Source organism: Myodes glareolus, chromosome 22 (genome assembly GCF_982192425.1).
Source record: "Myodes glareolus chromosome 22, mMyoGla1.1, whole genome shotgun sequence".
Taxonomy (NCBI): Eukaryota; Metazoa; Chordata; class Mammalia; order Rodentia; family Cricetidae; genus Myodes; species Myodes glareolus.
This window is the reverse complement of record NC_142047.1, coordinates 53,523,032-53,536,922: the sequence shown is the minus strand read 5'-3', so window position 1 is coordinate 53,536,922 and position 13,891 is coordinate 53,523,032.

Sequence of the window (13,891 nt, the reverse complement as noted above, 5' to 3'; positions counted from 1 at the left end):
ACCTATGCACATAAAATAAAGATAAATAAGTCATAAATTTCTTTAAAAAAAAAATAAAAAAAAATAAAAAAACTAAAAATAAAACACCTCGGGGCACAGAAGCTTATCAGCTAGCTGAGACCACAGCCAGAGATGGTGTTTGTTAGGCTGTGGCCCCAGACCGGTTTTCGAACCGACTTTTTATAGAAGGGACACCAGGCATTATCTCTGAACAAAAGAATTCTTACAACGTTGCCCTGACCCCTGGGTTGGTCAGGGGAGACCCTAAAGAGGGGAGTGAGTGCTAATGTCAATAGGTAATTAGGCAGCCATCATGAAATATATTTCAGGGGAGATTACAACAAAGGTCACTAATTGTGAGAAAACAGATATCTTTAGCAATTAGTCAGAAAGGGACTGCTAGTAATACTAGAAGTTTAATAAATTAGGGTTAACTGGTTCTTAGGCTGAGAACTTAGGAGATAGCAGAAAGCTTTTCACATTATCTCAAGGTAAAACTCAGATACTGACTGCCATATTTTATAACCTCCATTATCAGAACTCATTAATTAAATCATTGTATTTGTCCACTGTCTCCTGGTACCTCCAGGTGGAAACTGGAGTCTTATGCGTCTCCTCTGGTGGCGCCAGTTTCCCATAACGGAGACAGTGTCTAACCCAGAGGTCACAGATCTCTGTCTCCTAAAGGTTAACTCAGTTCATATCTGTCGTTTATCAGGGATGGCCAGGACACTACCCCCAATGTGTAGAGAGAGAGACACTCTGGCCTTGTAAATAAAACAGCCAGTTTTAAAATGACCTAAACTTCCCAAGCATCTGAGAAAATATCTCATTGTGAATGAATGATCCTTGATCTGCTGAGAAAGCTGCTGACAGTCTGTTCTCATTCTCCTAGACTTAGAACTTTATATTTCTTTATTTCTACATTCTTATTTTTGGAATCTACATTTTTATTTTCTTATTCCTGGACTCTTCATTAGAAAACTGTTTCTGAGACGAGCGCTCTTCCACTGACTCAGGTGCCCTGATTTCAGACTGCTGCAGCCCAGGGCAATGACTCTGTTGTCCTCCATATTACATCTCCAAACATCTTAGTTTAAATCACTGTGCTACCTCAGAGTTTTAAAATTATCCTTTTGAGTCATGGAGTCGACTTGCCTTTGCTGTTACAGGAAAATGGTTTGCCTGTGGAGCCTTCGGGCCAGAATAGGAGAATAGTTTATTGTGTACAGTGAAGGGGGTAATGGTAGGCTGTCAGCTGCTGGAGTCACTATAATGAAAAAGGATCTGACTCTGGCAGGGGGAGTTAATCTGTAATTTCACAGCATGTATTAATTCATGTCATGTGAATGAAGACAGACCAGATTGGTGGGTGTACAATTTGGAAAAGTTACCTTGAGGCAATGAGTATTGAATTTGCAATTAGGAAACTCTCCTGCACAGATCTGTTTAGTTTGATTCACACAGTTAAGTCAGCTAAGAGATTGAGAAACAGATGATTGACTGGAACTCGTGTGTCAGGTTACAGATTGCAGCAGCCAACATGTACATATAGCCATGAAGTAATGGCCTTCCGTCTATTAGGGAAGGGACTACTCTTTTTCAAAGTCAGTAAAACTAAGTTTTTAATCTTAAAAATGCATTATTTTTATCATTTTAAAATGTCACTTAACTTGGTACCGTTTTTAACCTTTTCTTTATGTACATTAGTGTCTTCTCTCTATTTGTCTCTGTTCTCCAATGTTTTGTGATTATTAAGAATTTTATTCCTTTTCTCTCAAGTGCTATTGATTGATTTCTTTCTCTTGATAGCAGTATTTCCTACAGCCCAGGATTGCCTGGAACTATGAAGTTGAGAATTGCTTTGAACACCTAATCCTGCCTCTGCTGCCCAGTGGTGGGAAGACAGTCCTGCAACTCCTTCCAGGCTGGGCCTTGGCTGATCAGTGAGTAGGGTAGGAGACCAGGGAATGGTGTCCTCCAACCTCTCTGACTTTTCCTGGGGAGTTGCAGATGAAGAAGGACATGTGCAGGAACTGAGTTCACTGATCAACTCTGAAGCTGATGCAGGCACAGCACAGAAAGGGAATGGCAGGAAGGAAAGAACAACTTTCCTGCTTTGGCAGTAGTTAATATTAGCAATGTGGTCAGGTTACCAATTTTAGATGCTTCATAAATATTTTGTGTGGCCATTTCTGGAGGTCCACAGTCCAAGGCAATCAAGAATCTGCGTAACCAAATTACTGCAGTTACACTAGTTTAACCAAAATAGAGGATCTTTGTAAAGAGTTCTTACCCTGTTTACAGGACTGTTATTTTCCAGGTTTAGATCCACAGGTTTAGAGAACGGTGTGAGCAATCCTTGGTGCACTCTCACACAGATCCCTGGACTCTGGAGTTTATGGCCCTAAAACCTGCTTCAACTTTTCAAAATAATTATTTGAGATAAAAACTACATCATCTCCATAGTCTCTTTCTTGGTCTTGTTGTTGTTAATCTATGAAAGACTTTTGGTTTATTGAATAAAATATATTATGTGTCTTGGCGGTGTCTCAGCACATACTCTTCTTTGGGATGACCCTAATTTAGATACCAACACTCAAGTTGGGAGGCTCCAGTTAATCTGACACCCTCTCTATTTGTGCGTCACCTGTATGCATGTAGAAAGTATTCTCTTCATGCACAAACATACACAAAAAACAGTAACAAACTTGTTTCAAAAGTGCTTTGTCTTATAAAGCATTTAGAGCAAAACCAGTTGATTTGGGTGCGTACTGATTCTTTCAAAATCTGTTATCATGTGTTTTATTTGGAAAATTTTTTATTGGCTTCAGGAAGTCATCTAGCATAGAACACAAAATAGTGTCTAAGTGATCCTAGCAGATGACATCCTTTCCTTTATCAGAAGAGAATGAGATTCTATCAGTAGCTGAAACTATTTTCTACAAAGTTAAAACATCAGAAGGCTTCAAGCAAATCTCCAATTTGGGTAGAACAACATCCTTGCCCAACTAATTTTCTTTCTTTTTTTTTCCTTTCATTTGTTTATTTATTTTTTATTTTTTGAGGCAGGGTTTTTCTGTAGCTTTGAAGCCTGTTCTGGAACTCACTCCGTAGACCAAGCTGGCCTTCAACTCAATTCGCCTGCCTTTGCCTCCCAAGTGCTGGGATTAAAGGTGTGTGCCACCACGCCAGGCCTTCCAACAATTTTTTAAAATATTTATTATGTATACAATATTCTGTCTGTATGCCTGCAGGCCAGAAGAGTGCATCAGATCACATTACAGATGGTTGTGAGCCACCATGGGTTGCTGGGAATTGAACTCAGGACCTCTGGAAGAGCAGTCAGTGCTCTTAACCACTGAGCCATCTCTCCAGCCGCCAACCCCCAAAATTTTTCTATGTGAGTGGCAAAGGAGAGAAATGAGTGCATAGGATGAGTGGTGGCTATGATTACTTGGAGTTTGATTTTGATTAGGATCTTGTCGTTCTTGTTTAAGGGACCACCATATATATTTGTAGGTCTGTGTTTGTTTCTTGTTTTGCCAGTGGTATCATCTGTGCTGCTGATTTTATTAATTGTAGTCTCATTATGTTCATATTCTGGAAAATAATGGACCTTCACCAAATTTGTATTCATAAAATGTCTTGTCATGAGTTCCGTGAGTTTTTATTAGCTTGGGAACTTTCTGTGGAGAGACAGTTTTAGTTTTCTCTACTTGATCTTAGAGGCTTGCCTTGTCTCATCTCATTTCCTGGCATTTCTGTGTTCTCCATTTGTTGCTATCTTTGGTTTTTGATGCTTTAGTAATTGGCTCTTCCACTGAGTTGTCAATATCTCTCAGCTAGTGGGTGTGGGCTGGATTAGAGGGAAAGCTGAGTCTGAGACAGTGACTAAGCAAGAGAGAAAGTCAGGAAACCATGTTTCCCATGTGCTGCCTTCAATTAATAGCTTGAGTTTTTATCCTAATCTCCCACCAGGCGGGATTGTGAACTAGGGGTATCAACCACATAAACCTGGTTCATTATCTGAGTAGCTTTTGCTTAGAGACTTTAATGACGGCCACGGAGAAGAAACTTGGAACAAAAAAAAAATGGTGCTTCAAAGGTGATTTTGTTGTTGCAAAGGACCTGTCGTGAATGTTGAGATCTGGGGGAATGTTGAAGGTATTAGGACTCTAGATGGTAAAACCATAGAAAGCTGTTCACAGAGCTTCATCAGCTGTTCTAGAAGGACCTGGAAAATTGTAGTGTTGAGAGTAATTGCCAACAGTAGAGCTCAAGGGTATAGGATTTTAGTGGGTAAGGCTCTGCAGGGAACTGTGGACATGGCCTGGCCTATCTGCCTTGAGAGACATGCCTCATAGGATTTTCAGGTTAAAGTCCATGGTTCCTGAGGCACAATGTACCTTCCAGTTCCTGATGCACCCCAACCCCCCAGCCAATGAAACATTCAGACTGCTTTGTGTTTTTCTGTATTATCCCTTAGTAGTCATGGAAGCATGGAAGCTTCACAGGACAATTGGTTTTAGAGATTAATCTTGTGTACCCTGTACAGTTTCGAACTTCCTTATACCATGGCAAGTATAATTGTATTGATCCTGGAAATTGCCATTATCTTTTGTTTCTGATAAGGCATAAAAGTCTGGTTGCTGTTAATAAATCAGTCATAGCCTTGACTTGCTGTGGTTCCGCTATCCAAGGATTGGCTTCATTCTTTGTGGCCCTATTAGGTGACCTTGGCCTGGTAACTTAGCACAAGTGCTTATCATACTCCATGAGAAATGTCGCTAGAGGTCATTTGTGGGATATCCAGCTGAGCCTTTAATTCATGGAAGGAGTAAGGAAAGTGGTTTCTAGTCCCAGGAAGGAACTTCATACAGAACCTGCAACAACAGTTGTGCATGTTTGGTAGGGTCCATCCAAACTTGGCAGGGTCTCCTATGTTCTGAAAACAAGAAAGATGCAAAGTTTAAAAGTTATCGATGGATTCTTCTTCTGTGGTCAGTTCATCATTATTGTACCCATCTGTGTTCGACAGAGTTGGACCCTCAGTGAGGAGAGTGTTAGGGTTCAATGTATGCAGTGGTGAAGATGAAGGCAGGTTGAATTTGAGACCACAGGATGTGGGGATCCCAAGCTATGAGGCATCTGTCATTTCTCAATGTGTATGGGGATTGGAAGTAGCAAAAGACAGATTTGTGAGACGTTGCAGAAATAGAGCTATCTATGCCCTTTGAAAATGAAGCCCCATTGGCTGAGACAGAGGCACAGGATTTGCCCTGTTGAGTTTTTGTCTTTCTTGGATTCTATCTTCCTTTGCTTGTTCATATTCTGCTCTTTCATTTATGTTTTATTTATTCTTCTCTCATCCCAACCGCATCATTTCCTCTCAGTCTTCCACCTTTTCCCCAAACCTCCCTGTCTTCCATTTTCCTTTAGAAAAGACGAGGTCTCTCATAGATACCAACCAGACATGGTGTCTTAGTTAGGGTTTCTGTTGTTGTGATGATTTTGAGGTCTCATATATGCTCAGCCACACCCAGTCTCATCTCTCTTCATGTTGCCTGTGGGTCAAGATGTACAATGTCCCCAGCATCGTGACTTCCTGCATGCTACCATGTGGCACCATGATGATAATGGACTAAATCTCTGAGAACGTATGCTGCCCAAATGAATCGTTTTCCCTTTATAAGAGTTGCCATGGTCATGGTATCTCTTCACAGCAATAGAAACTCTAACAAAGGCTGTACATGTTTTATTATTCATTAGAGAGAAAATAATATGAGAATCACTGCTAATAAACCTCTGATACAATCATATTGCTCATAGGCTTGCATAGTTGCCCCTCATGTGTTATTAGTAGAAAATCTAGTGGTCACATATAGTCATCCTTTAGTTCATGTTAAACAACAATAACAACTATTAACTCAGTGTGTTGATAGTACAGCACATAGTACTATACCTGTGAACCAACATCCTCCTTTTATTTTTCACCCCAGGAAAATTTAAAAGAGAGTAGTTTCCCAACAATTCCAATACAGTAATTGGAAAATTTCTACCTATTTTAGAAAAAGTACTCTTCAAAACTCCTTGATTTGCTGGCAGGTGGAATATTTACTTTGGTAAGCATTGTTTCAGCTTCTATAGTTGGAGTCTTAGCATTCAAGCAAAACTTCCAAACACCTCCATTTACAATTCGCTAGTTAAAATGTTTCTAAATTAGAAAAAGTTCAAAAAAAAATGATATTGATTTCATAGAATGATTGGATGGAGAAAAACAACCTAAGAACATAAAGATTATGAAATTCTCCCACTTCCAGTTCTATTGAAATATAAGTGAATATAAAGAAAGTTGTTATAAGCTCCCTCTTGTGTAGAAAACTGCCAGTCTTTGAATAATGAGCCAATGGCATAGAATGAAATGTTTACTGGAATTTGTTTTAAAATATTCAGTATATAATTATCCATTGTGAGTTCTAGGCCAACTGGAGCTTTCTAATGAGATCTTGTCTCAAACAATGCAAAATTACATTCAGCTATATTTATGTGCCTGTGTTTGTGTGTGTGTGTATGTGTGTGTGCTACTAAGACATTTCTTACTATCGTACTCACTTTGTAGACCAAACAGGCTCAAATTTAAAAAGATCTGTCAGGCTCTCATATCATGCTTGTCTATATTCATTTCTGATAATGGCATGATAGGGAGCAGCGACTGACACCTGAAATGACTAAGAGATATTGTCCTGAAACCCCTGTGCTGGGAGCCATGTGACTTCTTTGTGGGACAAGGCTTGGAAATAGCATGAACAAATTTTCCTTTTTGGCAAGGTCAGGGAGAATTTAACCCATTTTTGGCAAGGCCAGTGGATAGTTTGCTGTATAATTCTGGGCTTGACTGCAGGAGCCTATGTGCTACCTGCTCTCCTTGCTTTTCTCTTTCCTTACACAAATCATATTGCTGGCTGCTCCTAGTTTCCCTTTCTTAGAACCATAAGTTGGCCAGGCCTGGGAGAAGACAAGCTTCATCATGTGGATACTGTAAGGTTGGGGTGAAGAGGGGGCAAGAAGAGCATGTTCAGGCCATGATTTTTGCAGAGTGAAGGCGTAAGTCACAGACCACACCAGTTTGGAATTATGATTAATGGAATGGTTATTTATTCAAAGGGGAAAAAACTTACAGATTACCGTCCCAGACAACAGCCCCTCTGCGTGAACAGGAAAGGATTCTAGGAGCCAGAAGCAGAGCCCGAAGCCAAAGATCAAGTGGAGGACAGCTGCTGCTTTTTTAAAGAGAGAGAGACCACGCCCCAATGGGCTGGTAACTCAGCAGCGATTGGCTGAAGGAGCGGAAAGAGCTCCCGCAGCATCTCTCCCTTTTGTTTAAGTAAGATAGTTCTAAGCCTATTACTAAATTAAATACAATAAGTACAAATCTACGAAATTATATACAATAAATACAAATATCCTATTCTAACTAGCTTAAGTCTTGTATAACAAATAACTTGGCCAACTCATGAAAGGAAAGTAACTACATTTATATAATCTTCAATCCCAACAAAGATCTGAGAAGGGAAATAATGTTACCTGAGTAATTGGGAAATGCAATCAAACAACTTCCAGAACATGTAACAAATCACAGAGACAACTGGCTACCTGGGCAAACACCCAAAGTCACGTTTGCGGCGTTGAAGCAACCAACTTTGGCTAAGGCCTAACGTAACTGACATACCATTTTCAAAGGCAAGGAACTTTTCAAAACTATCTTACCCTGTCTTGGCAGGATATGACAGTCCTGTTTTATCCATTTATGGATACTCTGTAACTCTGTCAGTAGTTGAGGTATGGGCATTTCTTTACCCAAAGGCCAGTTCTGCCAAGAAGAAAGGCTCCAGGTGGAGTGTCTTCGGTGCTCAACATTCTCTCAGGAATAGATCGGTGTTGCCAGGAGCAATTGTGTCTCCCTACCACAGAGCTCTGAATTAGATTAAAGGCCATTTTCTACAGCTCTTTGAAGAGGTTGAAGATTATCTATCTATACTGAATATAATCTCTATGTATTTAAAGAACCTGATTAGTCTAATTATAAATGACAAACTTAGATGACTGTTGATCTATATAATTCTCAATATCTATCTAACTTAAAGACTGAGATAATAAACAACTGTGCAATAAATGAGGACAATGCGACCTTCAAATATAACCAATGTGCAAGTATACATTGCAATATGGTAAATATATATATCAATACATAAACAAAACATAAGTATCTTAATCAGAGGTAGAAGTGTACAATGCAATATGGTAAATATACATATATTAATACATAAAAATGTTTTAAATAGAGGTAGAAGCATGCATGCATACAATAGTCAACATAATTTAACTTTGTATCAATATATAAGAATCAATACCAATATATTTGTCTAAAAACAATAACTCACAAGTACAAATCTATTATCCCATAATCCAATTATCCCTCTTTTTTTTTTTTAAAGATTCCTGTGCTTATAAAATTCCTCCCCCAACCCTCCACCGTATACTAATTATAACCAACCCCTATATGATGTCCCTAAACCCAAGGACAAACTTTACTGGGAGAGGGGACGTTGTTCTCTAGAATTACTTCCAGCTGTCATGGGGGCGACGTTCTTTCTGGGGGATCCTGTGAAAGTAAAATGATGGTTAAATTTCAAGATCAATGTCTTTTAAAATTTCAAACAGTCTCTGAGTATTTTGTGGAGGTCTGGCCAGAATGTTGTACAAGATGTGCACCATTTCAGCTAACCACGTTGGAACCATCTTGTGCAGCTGATACCCAAAACAGGTCTTGTTGTAGCGCTATCAGTATCATGATGTCATATCAACCAGGTGGAGTTGTTGTTATGGAGCCCCATCAAATACCTGGAAACGTCAAATGTCACTGCAGGAAAAACTCATTGTTCATTGTGGAAAACTTAAACATTAATCATATAGACATATACAGACATACATATATTCAGTGAAAGACATGATAGATATATTTAATGAAAGGTATGATAGATATGAAGAAAAGTAAAGATGTTTTCTAAACTCATATTTCTTTCTGTCCCATATCATGGCTCTTGACATGAGACAGAAACTCTGGGTTTTTCTTTTAACGACAGGCTTGGAATTAGAGAGGGACTGAGCCAGAGTCCAACTCTAAAACCAGCTCTATAAATTTAGAAATATGATTTAGTATATTTTACTTACAGAACGTATTCAGTTTTCTTGATAGTCCCTACTGGGCCATTATTTTCCATCTGTCAGTATTCAAATATCCAGGGTCCCTTGCACTTTTCAAAGATCAGTGTTTTCCTGTGGAGATAAGAACAGATCCCTGCTCCCATTCTATATATTCTTCTTACCAACTGTATGAATATCATCATTGTAGATGAGCTGTCATTTCTCCTTTCCAAGAGGTTTCTCCTCTTCAAATCGAACCTTTATTAATTTTGATGGTATCCACAATTTTTCTTCTCCTGTGGAAATAAGAGCAAAACCCCTTCCCCAACATAGCACATCTCCTGGCTTCCATTGAGAGGTCAGCACGTCTTTGAAATAAACAGGTTGGTTTAGTTCAGAAGTTTTTTCCATTATCCAATGCCTCTCTGCTGCTGTTGTTCCTTTCTCATTAGCATTAAGAAAATTGAAGGTTAATAAAGCATTATGCAATCTATTTCTCGGGGTATCTTTCGTCCCTTTCTGTTTGTTTAGCATATTCTTTATAGTATGATTTGATGTTTCTATAACTGCCTGACCTGTGGGATTATTTGGTATACCTGTAATGTGTTTTATATTATAATAAGCAAAGAAGCATTTCATTTTCTTAGATACATATGCTGGACCATTGTCTGTCTTTATTTGTGCAGGTATACCCATGATGGCCATAACTTCCAATAAATGTGTGATTACCGAATCAGCCTTTTCTGAGCTCAGGGCAGTTGCCCATTGAAAACCTGAATTCGTGTCTATGGTGTGGTGTACATATTTTAATTTACCAAATTCCATAAAATGGAACACATCCGTCTGCCAGATTTCATTCCTTTGGGTTACTCCCTGCAGGCAACAGTGTTAGAAAGAACAAGTAAGACATCTTACAGCTCCGTAGCAATCAGGTCAGACAGCTCCATAGCAGAGGCTTTGTCCTCAGGCCTCTGGACAGATGAATCCATAGCATGAATAGTAGCATTTCTCTTTATAATGTCCTTAGCTTGTTGTCATGTAATGGAAAACTCTTTCTTTAAGCCTTTACTATTGACATGATGTTTTTTATGAAATTCTGAGGCCTTCAGAACACTTCCAATCAATAATTGGTCAATTTCAGTGTTACCTTGTGCTAGAGGGCCAGGCAGACCGGTATGGGACCGGATGTGTGTTATGTACATTGGACAAAGTCTATTCCTTATTATGTCCTGTACCTTGATAAACAACGAAGTCATCTCTGTCATCTGATATGAATTCAGCGGTTTCAATATGTGAGATACCTCTTTCTGCATATTGTGAATCTGTAACTATATTAAGAGGTTCTTTAAAATCCCTTAACACCATAAGAATGGCATATAATTCTGCCTTCTGGACAGAATTATAAGGGCTTTGTTCCACCTTACTCAATTCTTCCGATGTATAACCTGCTTTCACTGATTTATTTGCATCGGTATAACCTGCTTTCACTGATTTATTTGCATCGGTATAAAATGTCCAGGCTCCAGTTATTGGAGCATCACGTACAATTCTAGGAAGAATCCAAGAAGTTCTCTTTATGAGGTTAAGTCTATTACTTTTGGGATAGTTGCTGTTAATTTCTCCCAAAAAATTAGTAAAGCTCTTTGCTTTATCTTCCCATAACTTTCTTATTTCCTCAGTAGTAAAAGGCACTATAATTTCTGCTGGGTCTATACCTGCTAGTTGACAAAGTCTCAGTTTACCTTTTATAATTAATTCAGAGACCTTTTCTACATAAGCTTTTAATTTACTTGGTTTATGAGGTATAAATATCCACTCTAAAACAATATCTTCCCTCTGCATTAAAATCCCTGTAGGAAAAATTCTGGAAGGCAGTATGACTAAGATGGAACTAAGATTTGGGTTGACCCTATCCACATGTGCCTTCAATAAAAATGCCATTTGTACACACTCTTAGTTTTGGTCTTTGATCGTTAATAGAAGTTTGCCAAATTATACGTTTACTCTGTCCTCCTGAATTTTTTGACTCATTCTCCACATGTAATTCATCATTTAGACCAGTATTACTTTTTACGGCAGACATTGGAGTTTTCAGTTTTCTTGGTGAGACACATTTTCCACTGTAACAGGGAATGACTGGGCCACTTTTGGCTTGGGGTCCTGCGAGAGGCCCCTCAAGGAATTTCCCGATGGTGTCGGGTTGCCTTGTCTGTCTGTTGTTGACCTGCATTCGTTGGACCAATGTTGGCCTTTAACGCATCTCCTCCATATACCTGAAGGCTGCGGTCTCCTACTTTTGTCATTCCCAGAGGAGATATTATTCCTAGAATTTCTTTGTCTGCATTCCCTATTCAGATGTCCTAATTTGCCACAATTAAAACACCTGGTAGTTTGATGTCTCCTCATAGCTTTGGAAATCACTTCTCCTACCCAGGATTCGTCATTATAGCTAAATGTCTCAACATTCATTGTATGCTGTATCCATTCTTCCATTGGTGCTGATCTAGATCTTAAAGGTGCCCCGCGCTACCGTCTCGCCTGCAAGAACCATGCGGGACACAGGATCCTTCTGCAGAAAAGCTTTATGTCTCTTGTCTCTTGGGGGAGAGCATAAGCCACATGGCGGAGACCCCAATAAGATGGAACCCATCCCTTATATAGGAAACAGACCCTGCTTTGGACGTGTCACTCTTGGATTGGTCAATTGTCCATAATCCCAGGTGAATGCCTCGGGAGTAGGCGGGGACAGTAGTGGAAAAATACCAACACGTGTGAGCTTTCTAGCTCACCTGGCAGTGCAGCGCCATCTATGGTGGAGAGTGTGGTTGCGGCCTTCTACATCTCCCCCTAATTTTACTTCTTTGTAGAAAGGCAACTCCCTAGGAAGGTAATGATAGAGGTCGCACTTCCCAAAATAGAAACATTAAAATGGGCTTACACGGAATCTGCCCCTAGGCTCATGACACCTGGAACCTATCCGGCTTGCCCTCTGCCATTTTTCTGGGAAAGGGAACTATACGGCAGGAAACCCTTTTGCAGAGCGACTTATCTCTCAGAGAGGGCCATTCTCTGTGCGATGCTCTTTAGCTCGACAACCTTCAGGGCTAGCTAAGCCAAGCACTCCACCCTGTGCCATGGACCACAGTCCTAGGGGTGCAGGAGCTGGTTGGCTTAAACCTTACTACTTTAACATAGATAACCACACATAAGCAGAGGCTCCTGTTCCAGGGCAGCCAGCGCTGTGCAAAAACCACTTTGTCCCTAAGGCTTTGGGATTTGAGTCAGCAGACCATCCAGAGGAGAAACACTATTCCATAGCGTAGGACCGTTCCAAACATTCCAACCCCCACCCGTTCTTTGAAGAAGGAGATGAAGGACACAATCCAGGACTGGAATTCTTCGGCCAAGCTTATGTCCACTCGTGTGGAGTTGATTGTCACGATGGACCATCTCAAGGAGGACAGCAAATCATCAAAATTCTCCTGCAAGATACAAAGACAATTCTCGGGACAAGTTAGCCACTTTTATAAAGTTCTCATATGGTACACTGGTCACACATAAGGCTGGAGTTTTCCATTCATAGCCCAATTGGGCAAGCTGCCATAAGATATCCACCTGTTCTTGTATTAGGTCAATTCTTTAATTAAGAATCATTATTTTACCTCTAATAGATGTATCTATGGTAGCCTGCTGATCCAGGGCTGTAGTCACTGTGGTAGATAACTGATTGAGGGTCTTTGTTTTTCATGATATAGGCCGTGCTGCCATTTAAAAAATGTATAATGAACAGAGCATCGGGGGCAGTTCCTTTATTATTCCCCCTTTTTTCAATTTTAACAAGAACTGGTAAGTCCTCCAGTCCAATTACCTAGAAGATAACTAGACAATTGCTTAATAATCTGGGATCGCAGGGGCACAACTCTGCAGTTGCATCAAGAAGTCTGTAGTATCCAATTCTTAATTTGAATATCAAGGGGAAAATCCAGCAGCACAGCAATGTACAGCAACAACAGCACAGCAATAACTGACAGACCAAGGGCAGGAGCTGGACCATCCCTCAGGAACCTGCCAGCTCCGTAGCAATCAGGTCAGACAGCTCCATAGCAGAGGCTTTGTCCTCAGGCCTCTGGACAGATGAATCCATAGCATGAATAGTAGCATTTCTAGAAAAAAAAACATAAACAAACTCTTCTCCCAAAATAACATTTAAGAGTATTAAAAAACTCAGTGTAAAAATTTAGCACAGTCAGTACTGGAAGTAGGCTGGTCTTGAACTTAGAGACCTATAGGTCTCTGTTTTAAAGAGCAATCTTGTTTGTCTGTGCCATTACAGCAGGCCTTAGAATTAAACCATTTTAAATCTGGCACAGATGAGATTATTGTTTCAAAAATATGAGAAAACCGTTTTCCTGTTTTCAGCCTGGAGTCCTAAGATGACGTGGCCATTGGGGAACCCATATGGGGGTCTCTGTTTTTTACGGTATGGGCCGTGCTGCCCCAGTGGCACCTAGGAAAAACCCAGGCCCTGTTTGTTGATATAAGGTTTAGGATTTATTGGCTCCTGTATTCCTTGCATAAAGGCCCAATTATTTTTTTACATTCAGTATTTGCATTTTCAAAAGTTAGAGATTCAAGAAGTATTCGTCTAGCTTCTGGGTCTGTTACCCCTATGTCCCGAGCCTTA